The 26710-nt window shown below is 39.2% G+C and overlaps 1 protein-coding gene across 1 annotated transcript in view; it reads right to left on the bottom strand.

Moving 5' to 3' along the window:
• The window catches only part of LOC123861542 (uncharacterized), a 1204655-nt gene that overhangs the window by 1041721 nt on the left and 136224 nt on the right, over window positions 1-26710 (bottom strand). The window contains exon 4 of the mRNA XM_064570981.1: window positions 11874-11970. The gene's annotated coding sequence lies outside the window, so the exon portion shown is untranslated. The remainder of the gene's footprint in view (window positions 1-11873; window positions 11971-26710) is intronic.

Below are 26710 nucleotides of genomic sequence, written 5' to 3'. Positions count from 1 at the left end.
CACTGATGGGGTCACAGTAGACTGGTGTGTGTGGTTATCTTCCCCTTTCACCAGGACAGGAGTCACTTTGGATTTATGTTGACCCTGTCAGAGCTGCATGCACACTGCCAGGTTTATGGCACCACTTTGGATGAGCTCAGGTCAAAGACATATTGGAGTGGGCATATCTTAGAGGAGAACACAGGGTGGGGGGGCAGGGGACGCTGTTAACAAGCTAGGTGGAGAGTACTCATATTCTGCTGATTCCAGCAAGTACCCATGTATCTAGGCTGCGGGGCCAAGAGAGGAAATGGCATTCTCCAGTTCTTTTGTTCTTGGAGAAGTCCCCCAAAGACCCCTGCCCTCCAGCACATGCTCTGAGATTAGTAAATAAATCTCCTTCCAATATACCCCCAGATGTTTTCCCAACTGTTGCTTCTATGCTATATCTCTTCAGGCTGTTTGTTGTGCTGTCTCTTTGGGGTGGGGCCTCTGCCCTCCTGGCTCTCCCAGGGCCTAGCCTACTGATTTTGAAAGTTCCAGGTGTTAAGCCCCACTGATTGTTAAGCCCCTTTAGTTTTCAAAGTCAAATTTTATGGGACTTAATCTTCCCCATGTGCGTCCCCAGTGCCTGGGGTGTCTGGGTGAGGGTCTGGTCCTTTCCCCTCTCTGTGCATGCAGTGTCCCTCCCACCCATGGACAGTCCCATGGGTCCATCTGGCACCCTACCTCATCTCTGCCCTTCCTACCCTCTTCAGTGAGGCTTCTTCTCTACATTTAGCTGTGAAGAATCTGTTCTGCCAGTCTTTGAGTCATTTTCTGGGTTATTTGCACTGATGTGGGTGTTACTTACTTGTGGAATGAGGTAAGCTTAGGATCCTCCTACTCTGCCACCTTCCTCAAAAATCCTCTATTTTTTTAATTTAATAAAAATATATCTACACTTTAACAGTGACCCAAAATAAAAATCTGAGAGCTGAAAAAGGTTTTCAGTTCTTAACCAGGTTTCATTTTTAAAGTAGGTTAAGCTCAGAATATAATCACACTTAAAGACTTCCTTTCAAGTTATTTCAGGATTCACATAAGCCTGCTTTGTTGAAATATGCATTCAAAATATTTATGTTGATAGGTACATGTGCCATTCAGTTATTCCAAAGCAACTGAAATCTAAAATTTTGCCAAAACTAGGGCATATCTTCACTGCTTTCCTCCAGAGCATTTTGAACACAGAAAGCACTAAATAAATACACACCACATATACTGCATTGGTAAATTAAGTCCCAAGTTCATTTAAAGAATGAACACACAGTGTTCTATGAGCCCTTTAAGTCATCTCTGTTTGTGAAACTCAGAGAAATAGCACCTGACTATGTATTCTGAGAAAAAATTGGCACATTAGCTAAGAATGGTCCTGCATAAATATTTTCCTATGGTGTTTTTGGTAGCACATGAGCTTACTCATCTGCCTTTAGTGCATTCCTGAAAAATAAAACTTAAAAGTCATGAACTTAAAATGTTGCATTGTCTTATAGTTTTATCATTAAAATGTTAAGAATGAAGAAATCTTAGACGTTTTCTATGCTCTTTACTATGTAAATTGAAGCTAACAACAATCGTTTATAGGCAGCTCTTGCCTTTAACATTTCTACTTATTCATGCTGAGATCTTTAAAACCCATCCACTTTTCAGAACTGCTTTCTCATTAAATGTCAACCTTACTGACTATTAAGTAACGATAACTCCTCCCCTACCTGGGAATTGTGGAAGAGGAGAGGAAACCTCAACAGATTTCAAACAACAAACTATTAAAGTAGCTTCTTGTTGTGAAGTACCCCCTTTTTTTAGAAGGCACATGAAAAAGTTAGAATAAATGCATTTTCTGTTTTCTGTTGCTTGGTGTACATGTCATTTGGATATTCTTTCTTCTCTTGCTCCACAACCCACACAAAATCCCCTATCTAGTGAGTGGAAGCTCTGTGGTTAGATCATCTTCACAGGAGACAGAAAAAGTCATGATCCTTTGATGGATTAAAGATAAAATACTCATAATTCAAAAAAATAGCATAAAAGAAAGGGAAGATGGTAGTAATAGGATAGTTTGTTATACTGTTTGAATTAGAGGATAATGATGTTTGTAATCTTAAATAATCCATATACATAATTTTTATTTCCTCTTGCCATGTTGAGGAAACAGTAACTATTTCAACATTATGTGACTTCATGCTACTTTTCCTTGGATTTTCACTATATAAACAAATAGAGGACTAGAGAGCTGGTTTGGCAGCCAAAACTTCATTATTCCCAACATAACATCTTTCATCAATCAGATCCCTCCATCAATCAGTGAACAAAACTAACTGACATCTAAATGATAAATTTTCTTTATTTATAAACTTATCACCTATTCTGCTGGGCAAGGTAACTGCTCAGTAGAAGTTTACGGAATGACATCTAATATAAAACATTGGTAGCTTCCCCTAATACATCTGAGTGTGTAATATACATATGACACTATTCCTGGTTCCTATGGACTGAGGGGTGGGGAGCAGCTGAAATGGAGAGGGAACAATGAGACAAAGTAGCATCCTAAATGAGTAAAATCAACTTTCCCAAAACTTTCACAAAGGAGGTGATGCTTAGACTATGAATTGAAAGATGAGAAAGAGTTCACTAAGCAGAAGGAGTCAGAAGAACCCCCCAGTCAGAGAAAACTGTACGTTCAGAAAGCATGGAATATGAAGGTACAACCATTTTGGAAAAATATTTGGCAGTTTCTTGTATGGTTAAGCATACACTCTGTCTACACTCCAGCAATTCGCCCCTTGGGTATTTACCCAAGAGAAACAAAAAGATAGGCTCACAAGAAATTCTTGAACAAGAGTGCTTATGGCAGGTCTATTCATAATAGACAAAAACTGGAAACAACCCAATGCCATCATATATGAATAAGACAAACTTATTGAGCAATATTCATATAATGGAAACTACTCCACATAAAGAATAAGCTGTTAATTCACTCAACACACATGAATTTCAAAAACATATGTCGAGTTAAAGAGGCCAGACAAAAAAGAGCACATACTATAGGATTCCACTTATATGAAGTTCAAGTACAGGCAAAACTAATCAATAGTGATAGAAATCAGAACAGTAGTTGCTATGAGAGGAGGGGGTAATTGACAAAAGGAACTTTCTGCTGTGATAGCAATGTGTTCTATTTTGATTGGGGTGGTATTACACAGGTACTTACATATATCAAAACATACTAAGTTATAAACTTAAGATCTGTACATTTTTACTGTATATAAATTTTTTCTTGATAGAAATAATGAGCAAAAAAAGTAATGAGGCAATATTAAAATAAATAAACAATGGCATAAAACCACAGAGTATAGAAAACCACAAGTAGTTTATCAGTGATGGAGCATAGTGTTTCAACAAAGAAGCAAGAGGTAATGAGCCTGGAAAGGTGAGCAGTGTGCAACTGCAGTGAAAATGTTTCCATGTTTCTGACAAAGAAAACTGGAAGCTAGCTAAAAGATAAATCTTGGATGTTAAAGAGTGATTGGCTAGTCAGAGACCTCCATACATTTTAGAGTTCTCTCTGTATGTTTCCTTATCTAAGGAGAATGAAATCCTGAGCTTTGAAGCCAGTCCTTTACATTCCAGATGACTGTAAAAACTAGAGAGTAAAGGTTTCTTTCCCTCCTCCAAGAGATGATGGGGCAGCATGTGGCCTATATAAACTCCCAGATTCATAATTTCAGGGTTCCTTTCCACAGTGTAGACTCTCCCATTCCCCAATATACAGGATAACATCTGGATCTCATTGTATCATTTATGAATTACTGGGTGTGGGGAAATAGTGAAGTCATTGCTATAAGTAATAATAATTATCTCTGCCTCCAAAACTTCATGTTTGCATTCAAGATAAATATACATATAAACTTTAAAAACTTATCAAACAGGAACCAGATCATGAGGGCTTCATATAACATACAATAAGTGTCTATGTTTATCCTGTCGCCATTGGTAAGGCAGATTTATAAGGGCTTTAAACACAGGGAAAAGATCATATTTGAGTATGGAAAGATCATTTTGGAAGCACTATGGACAATAAATCCAAGATGATCAAGACTGACGGCAGCAAGATGATTTAGAGAAAGCTGCAATGTCCCTGGTAGGAAATGGTGAGATAAACATTAATAACAGGGAATTAGCAGAAGGCATAGATATGAGCAATGTCATGTAGGTAGGAATGGAAGCATTTATACTCCTATATTTCCACACAGTGCCTGATGGATCTATGCAAAAAACACTGGAGACATCAACTTCTTGCATTTCCCGGAACTACACTATTCCTCTGTACTTGCTAGTTAGTCATGCCCTTCCACTTGTCCACCTTCTATTCATCTTCTACTTATATTCATCTTCTACTGGGAAGACTCCTGAAACCCATAACCCACAAAGTAAACTAGGGTCCTGATGTTAGATACTCCCAAGGCTAAGATATTACATTACTTAGCAGGGTCCCCACTTCATCTTTGGACTGTGATTGTATTTTCATGCCTGGCTTACTCCCTAGGCTATGATTTCATGGACAGATCATATATTCCTCACCATTTTAACTCCAACACAGCACAGGGGCTGGCACAAAGTAAAAACTCAATCAATATTTGTAACTAAATTAATAAGCATTACTCTAAGTCACACTTACAAAAGATCAAGAACTAGAACATGTTACCTCATTTCCCAGACTTCCTACAGGACTCCAAGGACATTACGTCCTCAATAAATTCAAACAAATCAGTTGAACCTCTCTCCTTTACTTCTCATTTTTAGTGTAATAAAATATAAACCTTACAAAACTTTAATAAAAATGAAATAAGAAATGAACCTTAAACATGAGTTTTTCAAGACATGTGGCTGATCAATCTGTCACTCCCTTAGAGCGACCTAAACTTGGTGCCTGGAAACTCTAAAGATTCCTAATAGAGGAGGCAACTTGGGAAGATGGCAGAGTAGGAGGACCCAAAACTTACCCATCCCATGATTATAAGTAGATATCACTCACATCTGTGTAAATAAACCAGAGAGCAATCCAAAGACTGGAAGAACAAATTCCATAACTAAATGTAGAGAAGAAGCCACATCTGAGAGAACAGGAAGGGCAAAATCATGATTAGAGCCTGCCCACAGGAGGAAGGGAGCTATAAGTGTGAAGAGGGCAGAGAAAAGGTCCCTCACACCAGGGAGCTCACATGGGGAAGATGAATCCCCATAACATTTGGCCTTGAAAACCAGACGAGCTGAATTCCATGAGTTTGTATAACCAGCAGGACTTGGAACCTGGAGCTTTAAAAGTCAGGTGACTCAGCACTGGGGCTAGCCGGGAAGGCAAGTGATAGCTGGGTCACCACCCTTAAAGAGACAGCAGCTCGTGGAGAGTCAACACAGAAATGTAAGTTTGCACAACACCTAGGGCAAACAGTAGGGAGATCTGTTTATACTGATTTTAGAGGATGTTGGAGAACTTCTCTGGGAACAAAGGAGCTGGCAGGTGCCATTTTCCTCCCCCAACCTCCAGCAAAAACAAAGGCCCACCTGCAGGAGGTGACACTTGTTACCTAACATCCTGACACTGTGCCCTGTCGACAAGTTCTCCTAAGGACTCGCCCACTCCAAGCCTGCTGCCCATCACCCTGGACTCAGTACAAATTTTGTTAATGCCACTGCCCTGCCCCTGAGTTCCCCTGAGGGCATGCCTCCTCACAGCTGGCCTGCCTAAGTCCCACCAACACCACAATGAGCAAGCACAGCCTACAACAGGCAGAGAGTTAGTGCAGATGACTGGACTGGAAGGAAAAGTGACTCAGACACATCAGGGCACAAGGAACACACATAGGACACTCCCCTGAAGTGCCAGGTTCTGGTGAACAGGGGGCACTGCGGGGCACTCCAGTATCTCTTCTTCATAAAGCCACTACTTCCAAAAGAAGACATAGCTGACCTTCCTAACAAACAGAAACACAGACGCAGGCAAAATGAGGAGACAGAAGAATATATCCCAAATGAAAGAACAGGAAGAAAAACAGAGCAGGAGATCTAAACAAAACAGAAATATGTAATATGCCTGATAGGAAATGTAAACTAATGACATAAAGATACTGGACTTGAGGGGCGCCTGGGTGGCTCAGATGGTTAAGTATCTGACTCTTGATTTCAACTCAGGTCATGACCTCAGAGTTGTGAGATTTAACCCCACGTCGTGCTCCATGCGGCATGGTACCTGCTTGGGATTCTCTCTCCTTCTGCCTCTCCCCCCTTCTCTCATGCTTGCTCTCTCTCTCTCTCTCTCAAAAATAAAAAATAAAAATAAAGATACTCACTGGACTTGAAAAAAAACAGTAGGAGGACATCAATGAGACCCTTCAAAGAGATAAAAAATAACATATCAGAGATGAAAAACTCAATAAGATAAAAATATGATAAATGAAATAAATACTAGGCTACAGGAAGAAGAGGAATGCATCATTGACCTGGAAGACAGAGTAATGGAAAGCAATCAAGCTGAACAGAAGAGACACAAATACTGCATAATGAAAACAGACTTAGAGAACTAAGTGACACCATCAAGCCTAATAACATTTGCATTACAGGGATCCCAGAAGGAAAAGGGGGGCAAAATGTATTTGAAGAAATAATAGCTGAAAACTTCCCAAATCTGGGGTGGAAAACAATAGATCCAGATTCAGGAGGCACAGAGATCCCCCAAAAATTTTAATTCAAGGAGGTCCGCACCAAGACACATAAAAATTATAATGGCAAAAAATAGTGATAAAGAAAGAATCTTAAAGGTTGTAAGAGAAAAGGAGACCATTACATATGAAGTAACCCCCATAATACCATCAGCTGATATTCCAGCAGAAACTTTGTGGGACAGAAGAGAATGGAACTGGAGGGTGTTATGCTGAGCAAAATAAGTCAATCAGAGAAAGACAGGTATCATATGACCTCAATGATATGAGGAATTCTTAATCTCAGGAAACAAACTGAGGGTTGCTGGAGTGGGGGGGTGGGAGGGATGGGGTGGCTGGGTGATAGACATTGGGAAGGGTATGTGCTATGGTGAGTGCTGTGAATTGTGCAAGACTGTTGAATCACAGATCTGTACCTCTGAAACAAATAATGCAATATATGTTAAGAAAAAAAAAAAGATAACAAGAGGGGAAGAATGAAGGGGGGGAAATCGGAGGGGGAGACGAACCATGAGAGACGATGGACTCTGAAAAACAAACTGAGGGTTCTGGGGAGAGGGGGATGGGAGGATGGGTTAGCCTGGTGATGGGTATTAAAGAGGGCACATTCTGCATGGAGCACTGGGTGTTATGCACAAACAATGAATCATGGAACACTACATCAAAAACTAATGATGTAATGTATGGTGATTAACATAATAATAAATTTAAAAAAGAATAAAGAATGTTCAGTTAAATCTGAAAAAAAAAAGAAGAGAGTGGCATGATATAGTCACAGTGCTGAAAGGGAAAAATCTGCAACCAAGAATACTCTTATATAGCAAGGCTATCATTCAGAATAGAAGGAGAAATAAGGAATTTTCCAGACAAACAAAAGTTTAAAAAAATTCATGACCACTAAACCTGCCCTACAAGAAATGTTAAGAGGGAATCTGTGAGTGGAAAACAAAAACTGTAAGATAAGGAATATAGGAATCACAAAAGCAAAAAAAAAAAAAAAAGTGTATCTGTAAAAATCTAGAGAAGTACAAAATAAAAGGATGTAAAATATGATACCAAATATCTGAAATGTGAAGGGGAGAAGAGTAAAGAATGGGTTCAAAATTAAGAGAGAATCAAGTTCATGTAGACTGCTATAATCAGAAGGTGTTATATATAAAGCAAATGATAATCACAAGTCAAAAAACAGTGACAGATATGCAAAAAATAAAGAAGAGAGGAAGGGAAGGGAAGGGAAGGGGAGGGGAGGGGAGGGGAGGGGAGGGGAGGGAGGGAGGGAAGGAAGAAAGAAAAGAGAAGAAAGAAAGAAAGAAAGAAAGAAAGAAAGAAAGAAAGAAAGAAAGAAAGAAAGAAAGAAAGAAAGAAAGAAAGAGAAAGAAAGAAAGAAAGAAAGAAAGAAAGAAAGAAAGAAAGAAAGAAAGAAAGAAAGAAAGAAAGAAAGAAAGAAAGAAAGAAAGAAAAAGAAAAGAAGGAAAGAGAAAGAAAGAAAAGAAAGAAAGAAAGAAAAGAAAGAAAAGGTGTTGGAGAAGATGTGGAGAAACAAGAACCCTTGTGCACTGTTGGTGAAAGTGCAAACTGGTACAACTATTATGGAAACCAGTATGAAGCTTCCTCAGAAAGTTAAAAATGGAACTACCCTGGGGCGCCTGGGTGGCTCAGATGGTTAAGCGTCTGCCTTCAGCTCAGGTCATGATCTCAGGGTCCTGGGATCGAGTCCCGCATCGGGCTTCCTGCTCCTTGGGAGCCTGCTTCTCCCTCTGCCTCTCTCTCTCTGTCTCTGTCTCTCATGAATAAATAAATAAAATCTTTAAAAAAAAAAATGGAACTACCCTATGATCCAGTAATTGCACTACTGCAGTATTTACCCAAAGAATGAAAACACTAAGTCAAAGGGATACAGGCACCCCATGTTTATTGCAGCATTATTTACAATAGCCAAAATATGGAAGAAGTCCAAGTGTTCATCGACTGATGAATGGATAAAGATGTGAGATAGGTGATAGATAGATAGATGATAGATAGATGATAGATAGATAGATAGATAGATAGATAGATAGATAGATAGATAGATAGATAGACAGATAGAAATGGAATATTATTCAACCATAAAAAAGAAATCCTGCCATGTGCAACAACATGGATGGATCTAGAGGGTATAATGCAAGTAAAATAAGTCAGAGAAAGACAAATATCATATGATTTCACTCATATGTGGAATTTAAGAAACAAAACGCATGAGTGAAGGATAAAAAGAAAGAGTGAGAGAGACAGAGAAAAAGACTCAACTATAGAGAACAAACTGATGGTTACCAGAGGGGAGGTGGGTGACAGGATAGGTGAAATGGAGATTAAAGAGTACACTTATCATGATGAGCACTGAGTGATGTATACTAATTGTTGAATCACTATATTGTACACCTGAAACTAATATAATACTCTATGTTAACTATACTGGAATTAGTTTTAAATTAATAATAAAAAAGAGACAGAAGAGTTACCAATAATGTACTTGGGGGAGAACCTCAGACTGCAAGACTGATTGTCAAACTGGCCTCTTCCTCTGCAACCACTCATGACTACCACTGAGATAGAAGAAGCCTAAGTGGTGGTAACCCAGCAGTCTGGATTCCTCCCTGGAGTACCTTCAGGGCAAAGCATGAGACATCTTTGTTTTAACCTCTCACAGAACCCATTGGATGTTTTTTTTTTTTTTTCAAGATTTTATTTATTTATTTGAGAGAGAGAATGAGATAGAGAGAGAACATGAGAGGGGGGAGGGTCAGAAGGAGAAGCAGACTACCTGCTGAGCAGGGAGCCTGATGCGGGACTCCATCCCGGGACTCCAGGATCATGACCTGAGCCGAAGGCAGTAGCTTAACCAATTGAGCCACCCAGGCGCCCCCCATTGGATGTTAATAGTAGTAATATCCACGTGAGGTGGACCTAGTTCCCAGGAAACAAAGGAACACCTTGTAACATCAGTTACAAGGGTCTTCTAATTCCATATCAGATAAAAAAGACTTTTGCCTTTGAGCTGACTTAGTACTCTTTGGGGAGGGTGGGCATCTCCCCAGGAGCCAAGGTGGTTAGGACATGGGAAAAGAATCCATCTTCTTCATCAGATAACTCTTCCTCTGGGAACCCATTTTGTGAACTTCCACTCGATGCACTGACTCAAATTATAATGGTAAACTTGTGGTCTAAATATTAAATTTTTGTTTTTAACTCTGAAAAAAAAGATTCCTAATTGAAAGGTACCATTATCACCTTGATGCCATGAAATAGATGCTTGATTTTTATTGTGCCTTACTTTGGCATGGTGACATTAAATGAAATAGCATAGGTAAAAATACAATAATACACACATACACAGTATACAAACAATAAATACAAGTTTCACCTTTCCCTCTCCATTCACATTTTTTATACTTTATTACTACTGCCCTCATTTTTATTTACAGGTGAACCTATGCAAACTGATGAAATTTTCACAGCCTCATTTAAAATCACAAATATGGTCTGTTGCCTCAAATTAATGGGCACTGAAATTCATGATAAAATTAAAATGTGCTTATACTGCATAGAAAATAAAACCATGGCAGTAGGAAAAAAAAGTTTCCTCCTCTTCTCCAGAAAATAGAAATATATAAAATATGCATTTAGTGCACGTCTAGCCACTCTAATGATTTCAGTAAATAAGGGAAAAGATAAAAACTGTATGACAAGAATATACAAAATAAATAGTTCATTATTCCAAATAAGAGGATGAGAAAGTATGTAGACTTTATTACCTATATACAATTCCAAAAGTTAAGGACATTATATTTATTCCCCAGTGAGCATCTACCGTTAGCACTTAATAAAGGCAGAAATATTGACCTTCATTCAGTACTGAAAAGCAGAGCCCAAAATTGGAGTTATTCAGAGAGTGGCATTGCATTCCAAAGGTGTCAAGTGTAACTTAAAACAAGCTTCAAGTCTAGACCATAAATATGAGAGAAGCCATTGATGTACACTGCTACTTTCTTCAACTCCATAATAAGAATTTTATCAAAGCTCATATCCAACTAATAATGAGGCCAGAAAACCAGGACTTGTAAGCTGAGACTAGACTACATATTGGAACTCCAGTTTCACTTCATTGGGATGAAGGATGTCTTGGGAAATCTTATCCCTAGAATAGAAAAATGCCTGAGAAAAAGGACTGTGGCAACAGAGGCAGGAGAACACGTTCATGTGTTAATGTCAAAAGACTGTACAATCTAGAAATGATGTTCCATGCGTTCATAACCTCCAACTCACAAAGAGACACTCAGCTCTCAGGATCCAACATTTACTGAGTACCTACTCTGTGCCAGGATCTTTATTAGAAAATTCCACTTCTCTTAGTTCATTTAAATTTCTTGTCAAACCAAAAATTCCTTATTATCTCCATGTTATAGATAAAGCATTTGAGAACCAGAGAATTAGAGGGACCCAAAGTCATATGATGAACAAATATTAGAGCTAGGATTTAACTCTAATCTTATACCTCCATGAGCAATATTATATCCACAGTACCATAGAACCATCACTTCAACATGTCAGGATATTCAAAGGGTCTTCCCCAGGGGATGGGAGAAAGGATGGGGGCAGAGGGAGAGGAGCAGTACAAGTAGTGACTGGGAGGGAAATGGGGGGTGGGGGCTCCTGGGGTGTTGATTACATTCTCTGCCTGGACCTGTGTGCTGGTTACATGAGTGTGTTCACTTCGCACAAATTCATCAAGTTATATATGCATGATATGTACACTTTTCTGTATGCATGTTATATATACTTAAAGAAAAAGTTTATAAAGGGCGCCTGGGTGGCTCAGTTGGTTAAGTGGCTGCCTTCAGCTCAGGTCATGATCCCAGAATCCTGGGATCAAGCCCCGAGTCAGGTTCCCTGCTCAGCAAGGAGTCTGCTTCTCCCTCTCCCTCTGCCTGCCGCTCCCCCTGCTTGTGCACTCTTTCTCTCAATCTCTCTCTGACAAATGAATAAATAATAAAATAAAATAAAATAAAATAAAATAAAATAAAATAAAATAAAATAAAATAAAATAAATAAAAAATATTAAAAAGTTCATAAATGGGGAAGGGAGACAGTTGGCCTTACCAAGAGTCCCAGAGTTGCTCCCTAACCCGGGCCAGCTCCCTGATTAACACTTTCCTCCTTCTCACAGGCACAGGAGAAGAGTCTGCTTCCTTTCCTCCTGAAGTTACCAAAAAAACAAACAGAAACAGAAAAACCTTAGTAACTACACAAGCCAAATACTAACCAATGAATCATGGATCACTACATCAAAAGCTAATGATGTATTGTATGGTGACCAACATAACATAATAAAATAAAATTTAAAAAAATAAAAAATAAAGCTAAACTTTCTTCTTGAAAATAAGTTTCAGCATATTCATATGGAGGTGGCACAGAATGAAGACAACATGAAAGTTAGGGATCACACCTGTAATCTTATTACCAACTGCCTGAAGCATCTGGGCCTCAGTTTATTTGTCCATAAATGAAGGGTTTCAATTAGAAAATCTCTGCAGCACATTTTCCCATGTATATTCTTTAGGAGATGTGTACAAGAATATTCATAGTAACACCATTCGCATAGGAGAAAAGAAGGGTGAAAAATGTCTGCTGACAGGAGAATGGATAGTGAACTGTGGTATAACTTATACACTGAAATATTCCTTGGGAATAAAGTATATGAATTATGGTTATATAAAAACACTGGATGGTTCTTAAAAGCATATTAAATAAGGAAAGCAGATTAGTGAAAAATTATATATATTATGATACCACTGATGTAAAGTTAAAAAGAAGCAAATGAAATAACATATTGTTTAGAGGCTCATACATATCTGGTAGAACTGTAAAGAATACCAAGCAAATGATAAATGCAAAATTCAGGACACTGGTAATTTCTGGAGGGAGGCAGGGTGATGAGGGAGAATGTGGAACAGAACAGAATTTTCAACAGCATTAGTAATGTTCTATTTCCTCTTTGTGGATTCATGAGTATTTGTATGGTTCTACTTCATAAGTTACATGCATGTCATACAAAATTTTTATGTATCAAATAATTCATACATTTGTAAAGAGTATGTGTATTTTTCTCAGAAAATGTTGGTGATAGAGCAATAAGTACTAAATCTTAAAGTCACCAATAGATTGTTATTCTGATCTTTAACTGCCTTAATACCAGGGTTTGTTCCCTATGGAGAAGAAGCAAGATCATGATCTTGTAAAGGAAGTTGCCTCCCAAGAAGAACAGGTGGGGCATTTTAGTCCTTTTGCTTATTGTCATCACAGATCTCCATATGCAATAGGAAGTTATAATGGAAGAATGCCAGGTTAACCCTGACCTATATGAGAACTACAGGGTGGCACACTCCCCACCCTCCACTCCAGGAACACAGCTGGATGTGTGTATAAGGCCCCTTTATTGGAAGAAAAAGCACTTCTTTTTCCTGACATAGCCCAAACTGAGGCACCTGGCTTGGTGAGCAAAGAGCAGATCGGATTTCATTCCCCAGTCTACTCTTAGCCATAAGCCTTGGTGCAATATACAGCTCAAGTCAAAAGTGAATCAAGTAAACATAACAGAAAACTCTTTATTCAGACAAGGAAATGCAACTCAACTCTTCTCTGGAAGAAGTCATTTACTGACTTTTCCCATTAATATTTATTGAGTATCTGTGTTACACAAAGTGCTTTCAAGATGTTGGGGATTTAGAAGTGAACACAACAAACCCCTATCCTCATGGAGCTTAGAGCATCTTAGTGGAAGAGACCAACTATAAATCCATAAACAAGAAAAAATTAGATAATTTCTGATAGTATGCAGAAAACATTTATCTGATAGATCTTCACATTTGACTTCAGCTAATGAAACCACAAATTTTTCCTTATGATTCTTCTGCCATTTGGTTTAAAAAATACTGAGCCTCATATTTTACTATAATAAAAGTAATTTCTTTAAAAGCTCCTACTTTCTATGAACAAAAGAATCCAGAGAGACCAGAGGGATGGTATGATGGTCTTCTTGGTATGTCAGTCAGACTATGGTCTCCAGGTATTCAACAAAACACTAATGTAGATGTTTCTGCAAAAGTACTTATAGATGTGATTAAAGTCCATAAGCAGTTGGCTTTAAGTGAGGGAGATTATTCCAGATAATTTGAGTGGACTTGACAGCATCAGTTTAAAGGCCTTCACAGTAGATCTGAGGCTTCCCTGAAGAAGAATAAATTTTACTTACGGACAGCAGCCTCAGCCCCTGCCCTTCTTGACAGCCTGCCCTATGAATTTCAGATTTGGCTATGCCAGCTAAAACACTGCACAAGCCAATTTCTTGTGATAAATCTCTTTTATGTATATCTCCTACTAGTCTACATCTCTGGTTGAACTCTGACCAAGACAGATTGATTTAGGATGCATTATTTTGGACTCCCATCATAAAAGATCCTGGATCTAAACACAGCCTTGGTCGTATGTCTCCTCAATAAATAAAACATGGTTTGGGAAATGGGGAGGTAGAAGATTTACATTTACTGAGAGCGTACTCAGAACCCAGTATTTCCGCATGCATTATCTCTACTCATTTGACCAAACTCCATGCAAGGTTATCTTTAGTATCCCCGCTATACTTACAAAGGGACTAAAACCAATAGAAATCATGTCATTTGCATAAGGTCACCCAATTCACAGGCAATCAAAGCTGGATTCCAATGTGGATCCATATAAGACTAATGGCAAAGCTTACCATGCTGCTGCCCTAGGAAGATAAACATCTTATAATCTTGTCAGCTTATACTACAAAGTTTGTAACTGAAACACTGCTATGGCACTGGGAAGTAAAGGGTAAATCAGCAAATAATCCAATTTAGTTAAAGGATTTGGAAAAATCTGGAGGATAATCAAATTTTTCCTCAGGCATGACAGAAACATAGAAAACTCAATTTTTATAACAGACTATTGAATTTCTCAGAGGGATGCTGAAAAAGATGCCTAAGTGACCCAGAGGGTTCATTTAAGTATCTCCATTATAGGATTTGGGCTTCAATTTAAAGGGAAAAAAGTGATTCACATTAAACCAAATCGGGATCTGAAATGCAGCCATATGCCAATCTGCCACTTAATGGCTTATCCAGAAATACTTCACAGTTACCTTTCTATCCTCAGAGTTGCTTCCTTTAAGAAATTCACCTTGATTATTCTGTGTCTTTAAAGTGCTGAAATTGAACAGTCAAAATCCCAGTTCTATTTAAGCTTGCATCCCTTGGAGCCCAGGGCAACCTGTTACTTAAACATAATGTATGAATTTCACTGTATTTGAATGATTTAGGTGACATTTCCTTGACATTCACAAGATGTCTATAAATTAGAAGTGCTATAGTTTTAACGCAAAATGAATAAATTGTTCAAAAGAATCCTCCAGTTGCTGCCTACCTTTGGAGGAGGGGAAAGCTAATCGGACTGCTATTCTCTGCATATACCAATCTATACACAGAAGCATGGGGAGAGCACTGATAAATTGCCTTTTCTCATTATATTTTGGTTTACTTTTATGTTTTGTAATTCATGTAATTACTCATTGTCTTCTATCGAAGCATAATTAGAAAACCTTGATTAATCCATTGAAACCCTCAATTTACCATAATTTAGTACCCAGAAATTGTTTTCTAAATGTTAAGACTACATAGAAGCAAATTACAACATACAACCTGTATCAGGATGCTTTTGTGGACTTCTTTCTTTTTTCTTCTTTTATTTATTTACTCGAAGCACACAATCTCTTACAATAGAACACACAAACCCAATCCAAGAATATCCATACATAAAAGGCCATGCAGCACCAAATTTACAATGGATAGCTCTGTCTAAGTTCTGGGGACTGAGGATTATGCTCTCCAAGGGAAATCTCCATCCTTTCCTGCTATGAACCCAAACATTATATGCAAAATAAAACCCAACCCCTATGTGATAGTGTTAGAAGGTTTGGTCTTTGGGAGGTAATTGAGTTTAGATGAGGTCAAAGGGTAGAGCTCCAGGGTGGGTATTGATGTCCTAATAGAAAGAAGAAGAGGCTAGAGCCCTCTCTTTCTCTCCACCATGTGAGGACACAGCAAGAAAGAGGCAAACCAAGAAGAGGATCTTTACTAGGCCATGCTGACACCCTGATCTTGGACCTCCACCCTCCATTTTGAGAAATAAACTTCTGTTATTAAAGCTAGCCAGTTCTGTGGTATTCTCCTACAGCAGCCCAAACTGACTGAGACATCTCCAACTGCACAGGGGTTAGAGGTACACTCTGGGGCCTACCCATGAATAAGAAGATTAAAGGGTAGTAACAATCACAGCTAACACGTGCCTGGCACTGAAGGGATATGATGAGCAACCCTATGAGGTAGGTATGAATGTTATCTTCATTTTACAGGGGGTAAAACTGAGATACAAATACATTTAGGTCCTACAGCTAGCAAGCAGCAGAGCCAGGATTCACCCAGGCAGTTAGCTCTCCAGCAGTAAAAGTCTCTTTTCTCTCATTAAATTATAAATTACAAATTCTGTATCATTTTAGCAGCTTCAGTACTCAACCCATATCAAATACCTGAGGATTAAAAAATAGTTTGAGAATAAAAAAACATATTATATAAACTTGACAGGGTGCTGGAGGAAGGATATCTGAGAACATATTAAACAGATTAGGGGTGCCTACGTGGCTCAGTCGGTTAACTGACAACACTTGATTTTGGTTCAGGTCATGATCTCAGGGTTATGAGATCAAGCCCTGAGTCAGGCTCCACACACTTTTTTTTTTTTTAAAGATTTTATTTATTTATTTGAGAGAGAGAGAATGAGAGAGAGCACATGAGAGGGGGGAGGATCAGAGGGAGAAGCAGACTTCCTGCCGAGCAGGGAGCCCGATGCGGGACTCGATCCAGGGACTCCAGGATCATGACCTGAGCCGAAGGCAGTCGCTTAACCAACTGAGCCACCCAGGCGCCCCAGGCTCCACACACTTATGATTCTCTCTCCCCCTCTCCCTCTCCCTCTGCGCTCCCCCACCCCTGCTCACACGCTCTCTCTCAAAAAAATAAAAAATTTAAAAAAATAAACAGACTAATCACAAGATCTAGAACAGGAAATAGCCAGCAACCATCAACTACAATCTCTCTCCTATGCACAAACCTCAAGGAAAATATCAAGAAAAGAACTACCTTCCCCACCTTCAACAGGAATAGAATACACAATCAAGTTCAGCTTTTACACCAATAGGAAAACCACTAAATTGATACAATATGGCAACACATTTCTAAAACTCTGTGGCAACAAAAATTCAAATAAGAGGGGTAGTCTATTTAATAATCTAATAACTAAAGAATTAGTTACCCAGAACACCTGATTCCATAAGCATTGCAGTGAATCAAGGTTTTAACCAAAGTTACTTAGCTCTTGCATGTTAGGTATGACAGTTGCAGTGTTTGCCTTGGGAGCTGACACACAGGGCCATCTATAGATTCCTTATGCCTTTGTGAGTCAATGTCACAACATTATCTTGTCATTTTCACTTGGGGATTTTTATCTACTACTTCAAGTTAAGAAGGAAAAGCCTGAAATGTGTGTTTTTAATACATCCAGGACAATACTTCTATTTTGGAACTCTTTACTGGTTAAATAAAAAACCCTCTAACAGCTGCTAAATAGGAGAGGAATACCAATCATTTCAGAAGCCAAGAAATATATGATGAGCTACTATTTCAGTTCTTGAAAAATAAGCCCATTCAAAGCTAGCTAAGGCTGTGATACCCCAAATGAAATGCTAAACCTAGGGTGCATTTCTTGTCATCGGCAAGAATGAATGTATAAAATGCCTCGAAGGATGCAATTTTCCTTGAATATTATTATGGAGCACCTTCATTTTTGAGGGAAAGATTTCTTCTTGTTTATATAATACCTATAGTCTCATTTTGTTGCAATGCCTTCTCAAGTTCTCCAGAATGAATATAAAGTTGTACCTCTAAAGCTCTTCTACACAATGTACATGACGGAGAAATCAGATACAGTGTTGAAATTCATCATGTACAATCTATGAAATAAGGGCTGTGCAACCATATCAGCACATGTTACAAGATATATTTCCATTTTTTTTCATGTCCCTCTGAATTTATTTGACAGAATTTCAAAAGGGAAAATGTATTTGCCAAAGGGCATGTTGTTTTTGCTTCTTGGAGTCAGCAAAGATGCTGAAAGGTTCTCGACTTTCTCTGCCATTATTTAAACTTCATCATCTTAGACATCTAGCCACACTCTGCATGCAGCAGCAATGCGGCTTCTTTCCTAAACTGTCCTTTGTCTCAAGTGTTTCTCAGGGCACTTCTAGGCAGGTTTAGACATTTCAAAGTCACAGCTAGTTTTAAAACACCCTTATATCAACACCCAAAATAGAAGCAAAAAAAGCTGGGTTTTTTTTAAACCTAGTTCATTAGCCACCACACCAGGTTCTTTAACTCTCCTCAATATCAACTTTCTTCTATTATTTTTAAAAGTATAATTCTGAGACCCTTCAGCACCCTCAAACTACAAATACTTCTTTTTTCTTGCATTCAGGGGAAGATTAATACCATAAGCCTTTGAAGGCTTTACTTCCACACTTGCTATTCAATCCTCAACCCTCTATTACCTTATTCTTTTACCATTCTAATGAAACTATTCTTGTTCTCTTGCCTTTAATGGCCTAACTCAGTGTCATTTTCAAGCTTTGTCACTCAACAGCATTTGATACTGTTAACCAATACCTCCTTCTTAGAATTATCCACACCCTTTTTCCCCTGAAAACAGTTCCTCCAAAATTTTTTTTTACTATTCCCATAATTCCTTCTCAGCTCTGTCTACTGACTCCTCTCCTTAATTGGTAGGAGTCCCTGGGCTGTCCTTTGTCCTCTTCTCTGATTTGACACATGGGTCCTGAGCAATCTTTTTTTTTTTTATTCTTATGTTAATCCCCATACATTACATCATTAGTTTTAGATGAAGTGTTCCATGATTCATTGTTTGTGCATAACACCCAGTGCTCCATGCAGAATGTGCCCTATTTAATACCCATCACCAGGCTAACCCATCCTCCCACCCCCTTCCCCTCTAGAACCCTGTTTGTTTTTCAGAGTCCATCGTCTCTCATGGTTCGTCTACCCCTCCCATTTCCCCCGCTTCATTCTTCCCCTCCCACTACCTTCTTCTTCTTCTTCTTTTTTTCTTAACATATATTGTATTATTTGTTTCAGAGGTACAGATCTGAGATTCAACAGTCTTGCACAATTCACAGCGCTTACCAGAGCACATACCCTCCCCAGTGTCTATCACCCAGTCACCCCATCCCTCTCACCCCACCCCCCACTCCAACAACCCTCAGTTTGTTTCCTGCAATTAAGAATTCCTCATATCAGTGAGATCATATGATACATGTCTGTCTCTGTTTGACTTATTTCACTCAACATAATACCCTCCAGTTCCATCCACATCGTTGCAAATGGCAAAATCTCATTCCTTTTGATGGCTGCATAATATTCCATTATATATATATACCACCTCTTCTTTATCCATTCATCTGTCGATGGACATCTTGGTTCTTTCCACAGTTTGGCTATTGTGGACATTGCTGCTATAAACATCGGGGTGCACGCACCCCTTCCCTACTTTTGTATCTTTGGGGTAAATACCCAGTAGTGCAATTGCTGGATCATATGGTAGCTCTATTTTCAACTTTTTGAGGAACCTCCATACTGTTTTTCAGAGTGGCTGCCCCAGCTTGCATTCCCACAAACAGTGTAGGAGGGTTCCCCTTTCTCCGCATCCCCGCCAAAATCTGTCGTTTCCTGACTTGTTAATTTTAGCCATTCTGACTGGTGTGAGGTGGTATCTCACTGAGGTTTTGATTTGGATTTCCCTGATGCCGAGTGATGTCGAGCACTCTTTCATGTGTCTGTTGGCCATTTAGATGTCTTCTTTGGAAAAATGTCTGTTCATGTCTTCTGCCCATTTCTTGATTGGATTCTTTGTTCTTTGGGTGTTGAGTTTGATGAGTTCTTTATAGATTTTGGATACTAGCCCTTTATCTGATATGTCATTTGCAAATATCTTCTCCCATTCTGTCGGTTGTCTTTTGGTTTTGTTGACTGTTTCCTTTGCTTTGCAAAAGCTTTTTATCTTGATGAAGTCCCAATAGTTCATTTTTGCCCTTGCTTCCCTTGCCTTTGGTGATGTTTCTAGGAAGAAGTTGCTTCGGCTGAGGTCAAAGAGGTTGCTGCCTGTGTTCTCCTTTAGGATTTTGATGGACTCCTGTCTCACATTGAGGTCTTTCAACCATTTGGAGTCTATTTTTGTGTGTGGTGTAAGGAAATGGTCCAGTTTCATTCTTCTGCATGTGGCTATCCAATTTTCCCAACACCATTTGTTGAAGAGACTGTCTTTTTTCCATTGGACATTCTTTCCTGCTTTGTCAAAGATGAGTTGACCATAGAGTTGAGGGTCCATTTCTGGGCTCTCTATTCTGTTTCATTGATCTATGTGTCTGTTTTTGTGCCAGTTCCATGCTGTCTTGATGATGACAGCTTTGTAATAGAGCTGGAAGTCCGGAATTGTGATGCCGCCGGCTTTGCTTTTCTTTTTCAACATTCCTCTGGCTATGCAGGGTCTTTTCCCGTTCCATACAAATTTTAGGATGATTTGTTCCATTTCTTTGAAAAAAGTGGATGGTATTTTGATGGGGATTGCATTGAATGTGTAGATTGCTCTAGGTAGCATTGACATCTTCACAATATTTGTTCTTCCAATCCATGAGCATGGAACGTTTTTCCATTTCTTTGTGTCTTCCTCAACTTCTTTCATGAGTATTTTATAGTTTTCTGAGTACAGATCCTTTGTCTCTTTGGTTAGATTTATTCCTAGGTATCTTATGGTTTTGGGTGCAATTGTAAATGGGATCGACTCCTTAATTTCTCTTTCTTCTGTCTTGTTGTTGGTGTATAGGAACGCCACTGACTTCTGTGCATTGATTTTATATCCTGCCACTTGACTGAATTCCTGTATGAGTTCTAGCAGTTTTGGGGTGGAGTCTTTTGGGTTTTCCACATAAGGTATCATATCATCTGCAAAGAGTGAGAGTTTGACTTCTTCTTTGCCAATTTGGATGCCTTTGATTTCTTTTTGTTGTCTGATTGCTGTGGCTAGGACTTCCAATACTATGTTGAATAGCAGTGGTGATAGTGGACATCCCTGCCGCGTTCCTGACCTTAGAGGGAAAGTTCTCAGTTTTTCCCCATTGAGAATGATATTCGCTGTAGGTTTTTCATAGATGGCTTTTATGATATTGAGGTAGGTACCCTCTATCCCTATACTCTGAAGAGTTTTGATCAAGAAAGGATGCTGTACTTTGTCAAAAGCTTTTTCTGCATCTATTGAGAGGATCATATGATTCTTGTTCTTTCTTTTGTTAATGTATCACATTGATTGATTTGCGGATGTTGAACCAACCTTGCAGCCCAGGGATAAATCCCACTTGGTCATGGTGAATAATCCTTTTAATGTACTGTTGGATCCTATTGGCTAGTATTTTGGTGAGAATTTTTGCATCCATGTTCATCAGGGATATTGGTCTGTAATTCTCCTTTTTGATGGGGTCTTTGTCTGGTTTTGGGATCAAGGTAATGCTGGCCTCATAAAATGAGTTTGGAAGTTTTCCTTCCATTTCTATTTTTTGGAACAGTTTCAGAAGAATAGGTATTAATTCTTGAAATGTTTGGTAGAATTCCCCTGGGAAGCCATCTGGCCCTGGGCTTTTGTTTGTTGGGAGATTTTTGATGACTGCTTCAATTTCCTTAGTGGTTATAGGTCTGTTCAGGTTTTCTATTTCATCCTGGTTCAGTTTTGGTAGTTGATACATCTCTAGGAATGCATCCATTCTTCCAGGTTATCTAATTTGCTGGCATAGAGTTGCTCATAATATGTTCTTATAATTGTTTGTATTTCTTTGGTGTTGCTTGTGATCTCTCCTCTTTCATTCATGATTTTGTTGATTTGGGTCATTTCTCTTCTCTTTTTGATAAGTCTGGCCAGTGGTTTATCAATCTTGTTAATTCTTTCAAAGAACCAGCTCCTAGTTTCGTTGATCTGTTCTACTGTTCTTTTAGTTTCTATTTCATTGATTTCTGCTCTGATCTTTATTATTTCTCTTCTCCTGCTGGGTTTAGGCTTTATTTGCTGTTCTTTCTCCAGGTCCTTTAGGTGTAGGGTTAAGTTGTGTACTTGAGACCTTTCTTGCTTCTTGAGAAAGGCTTGTATTGCTATATACTTTCCTCTTAGGACTGCCTTTGCTGCATCCCAAAGATTTTGAATAGTTGTGTTTTCATTTTCATTGGCTTCCATGTATTTTTTTAATTCTTCTTTCATTTCCTGGTTGACCCATTCATTCTTCAGTAGGATGCTCTTTAGCCTCCATGTATTTGAGTTGTTTCCGACTTTCCTCTTGTGATTGAGTTCTAGTTTCAAAGCATTGTGGTCTGAAAATAGGCAGGGAATGATTCCAATCTTTTGGTACCGGTTGAGACCTGATTTATGACCTAGGATGTGATCTATTCTGGAGAATGTTCCATGGGCACTAGAGAAGAATGTGTATTCCGTTGCTTTGGGGTGGAATGTTCTGAATATGTCTGTGAAGTCCATTTGGTCCAGTGTGTCATTTAAAGTCTTTATTTCCTTGTTGATCTTTTGCTTAGACGATCTGTCCATTTCAGTGAGGGGGGTGTTAAAGTCCCCCACTATTATTGTATTGTTGTCGATGTGTTTCTTTGCTTTTGTTATTAATTGCCTTATATAATTGGCTGCTCCCATGTTAGGGGCATAGATATTTACAATTGTTAGATCTTCTTGTTGGATAGATCCTTTAAGTAGGATATAGTGTCCTTCCTCATCTCTTATTACAGTCTTCAGTTTAAAATCTAATTTGTCTGATATAAGGATTGCCACCCCAGCTTTCTTTTGGTGTCCATTCGCATGGTAAATGGTTTTCCACCCCCTCACTTTCAATCTGGGGGTGTCTTTGGTTCTAAAATAAGTCTCTTGCAGACAGCATATCGATGGGTCTTGTTTTTTAATCCAGTCTGATAGCCTGTGTCTTTTGATTGGGGCATTAAGCCCATTTACATTCAGGGTAACTATTGAAAGATAGGAATTTAGTGCCATTGTATTGCCTGTAAGGCAACTGTTACCGTATATTGTCTGTGTTCCTTTCTGGTCTATGTTGCTTTTAGGCTCTCTCTTTGCTTAGAGGACCCCTTTCAAGAGTTCCTGTAGGGATGATTTTGTGTTTGCAAATTCCTTTAGTTTTTGTTTGTCCTGGAAGCTTTTTATCTCTCCTTCAATTTTCAATGACAGCCTAGCTGGATATAGTATTCTTGGCTGCATATTTTTCTCATTTAGTGCTCTGAATATATCCTGCCAGTCCTTTCTGGCCTGCCAGGTCTCTGTGGATAGGTCTGTTGCCAATCTAATGTTTCTACCCTTATAGGTTACATATCTCTTCTCCCGAGCTGCTTTCAGGATTTTCTCTTTGTCTATGAGACTCGTAAGTTTTACTATTAGATGTCGGGGTGTTGACCTATTTTTATTGACTTTGAGAGGGGTTCTCTGTGCTTCCTGGATTTTCATGCCTGTTTCCTTTCCAAAATTAGGGAAGTTTTCTGCTATAATTTGCTCCATTATACCTTCTGCCCCTCTCTCTCTTTCTTCTTCTTCTGGGATCCCAATTATTCTAATGTTGTTTTGTCTTATGGTATCGCTTATCTCTCGAATTCTGCCCTCGTGATCCAGTAGTTGTTTATCTCTCTTTTTCTCAGCTTCTTTATTTTCCATCATTTCATCTTCTATATTACTGATTCTCTCTTCTGCCTCATTTATTCTAGCAGTTAGCGCCCCCATTTTTTATTGCACCTCATTAATAGCCTTTTTGATTTCTACTTGGTTGGATTTTAGTTCTTTTACTTCTCCAGAAAGGGTTTCTCTAATAACTTCCATATTTTTTTCAAGCCCAGCTAGTATCTTTAAAGTGATGATTCTGAACTCTAGATCTGACATCGTACTAATGTCCATATTGAGTAGGTCCCTGGCAGTTGGTACTACCTCTTGTTCTTTTTGTTGAGGTGATTTTTTCCATCTTTTCATTTTGTGCAGAGAATAGATTAATGAGAGAACAAAATGCTAGCAGAGTAACAATGTCCCCAGAAAATATACTCTAAACAAATCAAAAAAGACCTGAAGCAGTGGGAAAAGAAAGGGAAAGAGAGAAAAAAGAAAAAGAAAAAGAAAAAGAAAAAAAAGAAAAAGATAAAGATAAAACAAAAACAAAGACAAACAAAACAAAACAACAACAACAACAACAACAAAACCAGAATGTGATCAAATATGATCAGGCTGGTATATAGATCAGTGCCACACACTAGATTTGGGGTGTATTTTGGTCTTTTAGAAGAAAGTGCCTCCCAAAATTTTAAAGAAAGAAAAACTTATATATGTACAAAAATAAGGGTTGATATGATGAAGGGATGGAATATGACTGTAAAGATGGAAATTATAAAAAATTTTATAAAAGGAATTGATAAGAAGTTGTCTGAAAAAAGAAAGAAGAGGATTTAAAAAAAGAAAAAAAAAGGGAGAGGATGTGATCAGGCAGGGGAATAGAAAACACCATATACTAGAGATTTAGGGTATATTTTAATCTGTTAGAAGAAACTATCTCAAAATTTTAAAGAGAGAACAACTTATATATATAAGCCAAAAATACGGGTAACTACTATGAAGGGATAGAATATGACTCTAAAAATGAAAAATAAAAATTTTTTTTTAAAAAAAGGGATTGATAAGATGTTGGTTGAAAAGGGGAAAAAGAAAAATTCAAAAAGAAAAAAAAAGAAAAAAGACAGTTAAAAAAAATTAACTTTGAAAGACTAAAGAATCATGGTAAAAAAGCCATGAATTCTATGTGCAGTAGTCCCCTAGCGCTGGAGTTCTGCCGTTCTCATTGATCGGTAAACTTGGTCTTGGCCGGCTGTTCTCGCTGATCTTCTGGGGAGGGGCCTGTTGCCGTGGTTTCCAAATGTCTCTGCCGGAGGCGGAATTGCCCCGCCCTTGCCCGGTCCAGGCTAAGTAATCTGCTCGGGTTTGCTCTCCGGGGCTTTTGTTCCCCGCGAGCTTTCCATACAGCTTTGGAGGCGGAGAGTGAAAATGGCGGCCTCCCAATCTTCGTCCCGGAGGAGCCGAGAACTCGGGGCCCCGCTCCTCAGTGAGCCCCCAGAGAAAAGCCGTCAGTCACTCCCGTCTCCCTGGTCTCCGGCCGCACTCCGTGCTCACCCGGCCTGCGACCCAGCGTTTCTATCTCTGGCACCCGACCCCGTGTGGAGTCTCCAAACCCAGCAGATCCCTGCGGTGCCCTCCCGCGTGGCTCCTCCCGGGGGGAGGAAGGTGAGTCTCCCCGGATCTGCCGCTTGTTGGGTCCCTGCTGGAGGAGCAGGGGCCCGACTGTGCCGCGGATCACGGTCTATGGCAACCCCGAGCTGAGAGCCCGCGCCTGGGCTCCGCCTCTGCAGCCGGCTTCCCTGCTCCGTTACCTGGGAGCTCTGCCACACTCAGGCACCCCCGGTCTTTCTGTGACCCCGAGGGTCCTGAGACCACACTGTCCCAGAGGGTTCCACCCCCTGCTTAGCCACCAGAGTGACGTCCCTCAGCAGAGCAGACTTTTAAAAGTTCCGGTTTTGTGCTCCGCAGCTCTATCAGTTGCCAGAAGCGGCTGACGGAGGCCCCTCCCCCGCCGTCTATCCTCCCGAATATCACCTCGGATTCACTTCTCCGCACGTCCTACCTTCCAGAAAGTGGTCGCTTTTCTGATGAGAGAGTTGTTGCTCTTCTTTTCTTCGATCTCCTGTTGAGTTTGTAGGTGTTCAGAATGGTTTGATCCCTATCCAGCTGAATTCCTGAGAGGAGACGAAATCCAGGTCTCCTACTCCTCCGCCATCTTGCTCCGCCCCCCTGGTCCTGAGCAATCTTATTCACATTCAAATCTCAAAAAAACTTCTATACATTAATGACTCTAAAATCTATTATCTCCAAACTGGATCCCTTCTTGAACTTCATGCTTACTTTACCAACTGCTTCATGATCATCTCCACCCAGATGTTCCACAGACTCTCAAACTCTAGATGTCCAAAACTGAATCCACCCTTTCTCTTCCCAAAAGTTGGATCTTCTCTTTTTATTAATACAATGATCCACAAAGTCAGAAAGCTGAGATTAATCCCAGGCTGCATCTCTACCTCAGTCCCAGTCCACATCATTTCTCATCAAAAGACATTAACTATCTTTTTTTTAATTTAAATTCAATTAGCCAACATATAGTAATCATTAGTTTCTGATGTAGCGTTCAAAGATTTATCAGTTGCATATAATATCCAGTGCTCACTTTCTAACCATTCACCCAGAATCTGGCATTACCCACTGCCTTCACCCTCCATTCTCCATCTTTTTGAACTCAAAACCTTCTAAGGCCCCCACCATCTGCAGGTTGAAGTCCAAACTCCATAGTAGGGCATACAAGTCTTTTTTGGGATTTGTCCTCCTGTCTACCTTTAAAAGTTATATCTACACTAGCATAATACCCTTTAGGTCTATCCATGTTGTCACAAATGGCAAGATCTTGTCCTTTTTCTGTCTGCATAGTATTCCTCTATGTGTGTATGTGTGTATGTGTGCATGTGTGTGTGCGTGTGCATGCACCACATCTTCTTTATCCATTCATCTATTGATGGACACTTGGGTTGCTACCATAATTTCACTATTGTAAATAATGCTGCAATAAACATAGGGGTGCATGTATCTTCTCAAATATGTGTTTTTGT

The sequence above is a fragment of the Mirounga angustirostris genome, unplaced genomic scaffold, assembly GCF_029215605.1.
Source record: "Mirounga angustirostris isolate CCGP_5_RB_7025 unplaced genomic scaffold, mMirAng1.0.hap1 SCAF_9, whole genome shotgun sequence".
NCBI classification, from domain to species: domain Eukaryota; kingdom Metazoa; phylum Chordata; class Mammalia; order Carnivora; family Phocidae; genus Mirounga; species Mirounga angustirostris.
Note: the sequence above shows the minus strand (reverse complement) of the source record. Positions and strands in the feature narration are given on the sequence as shown.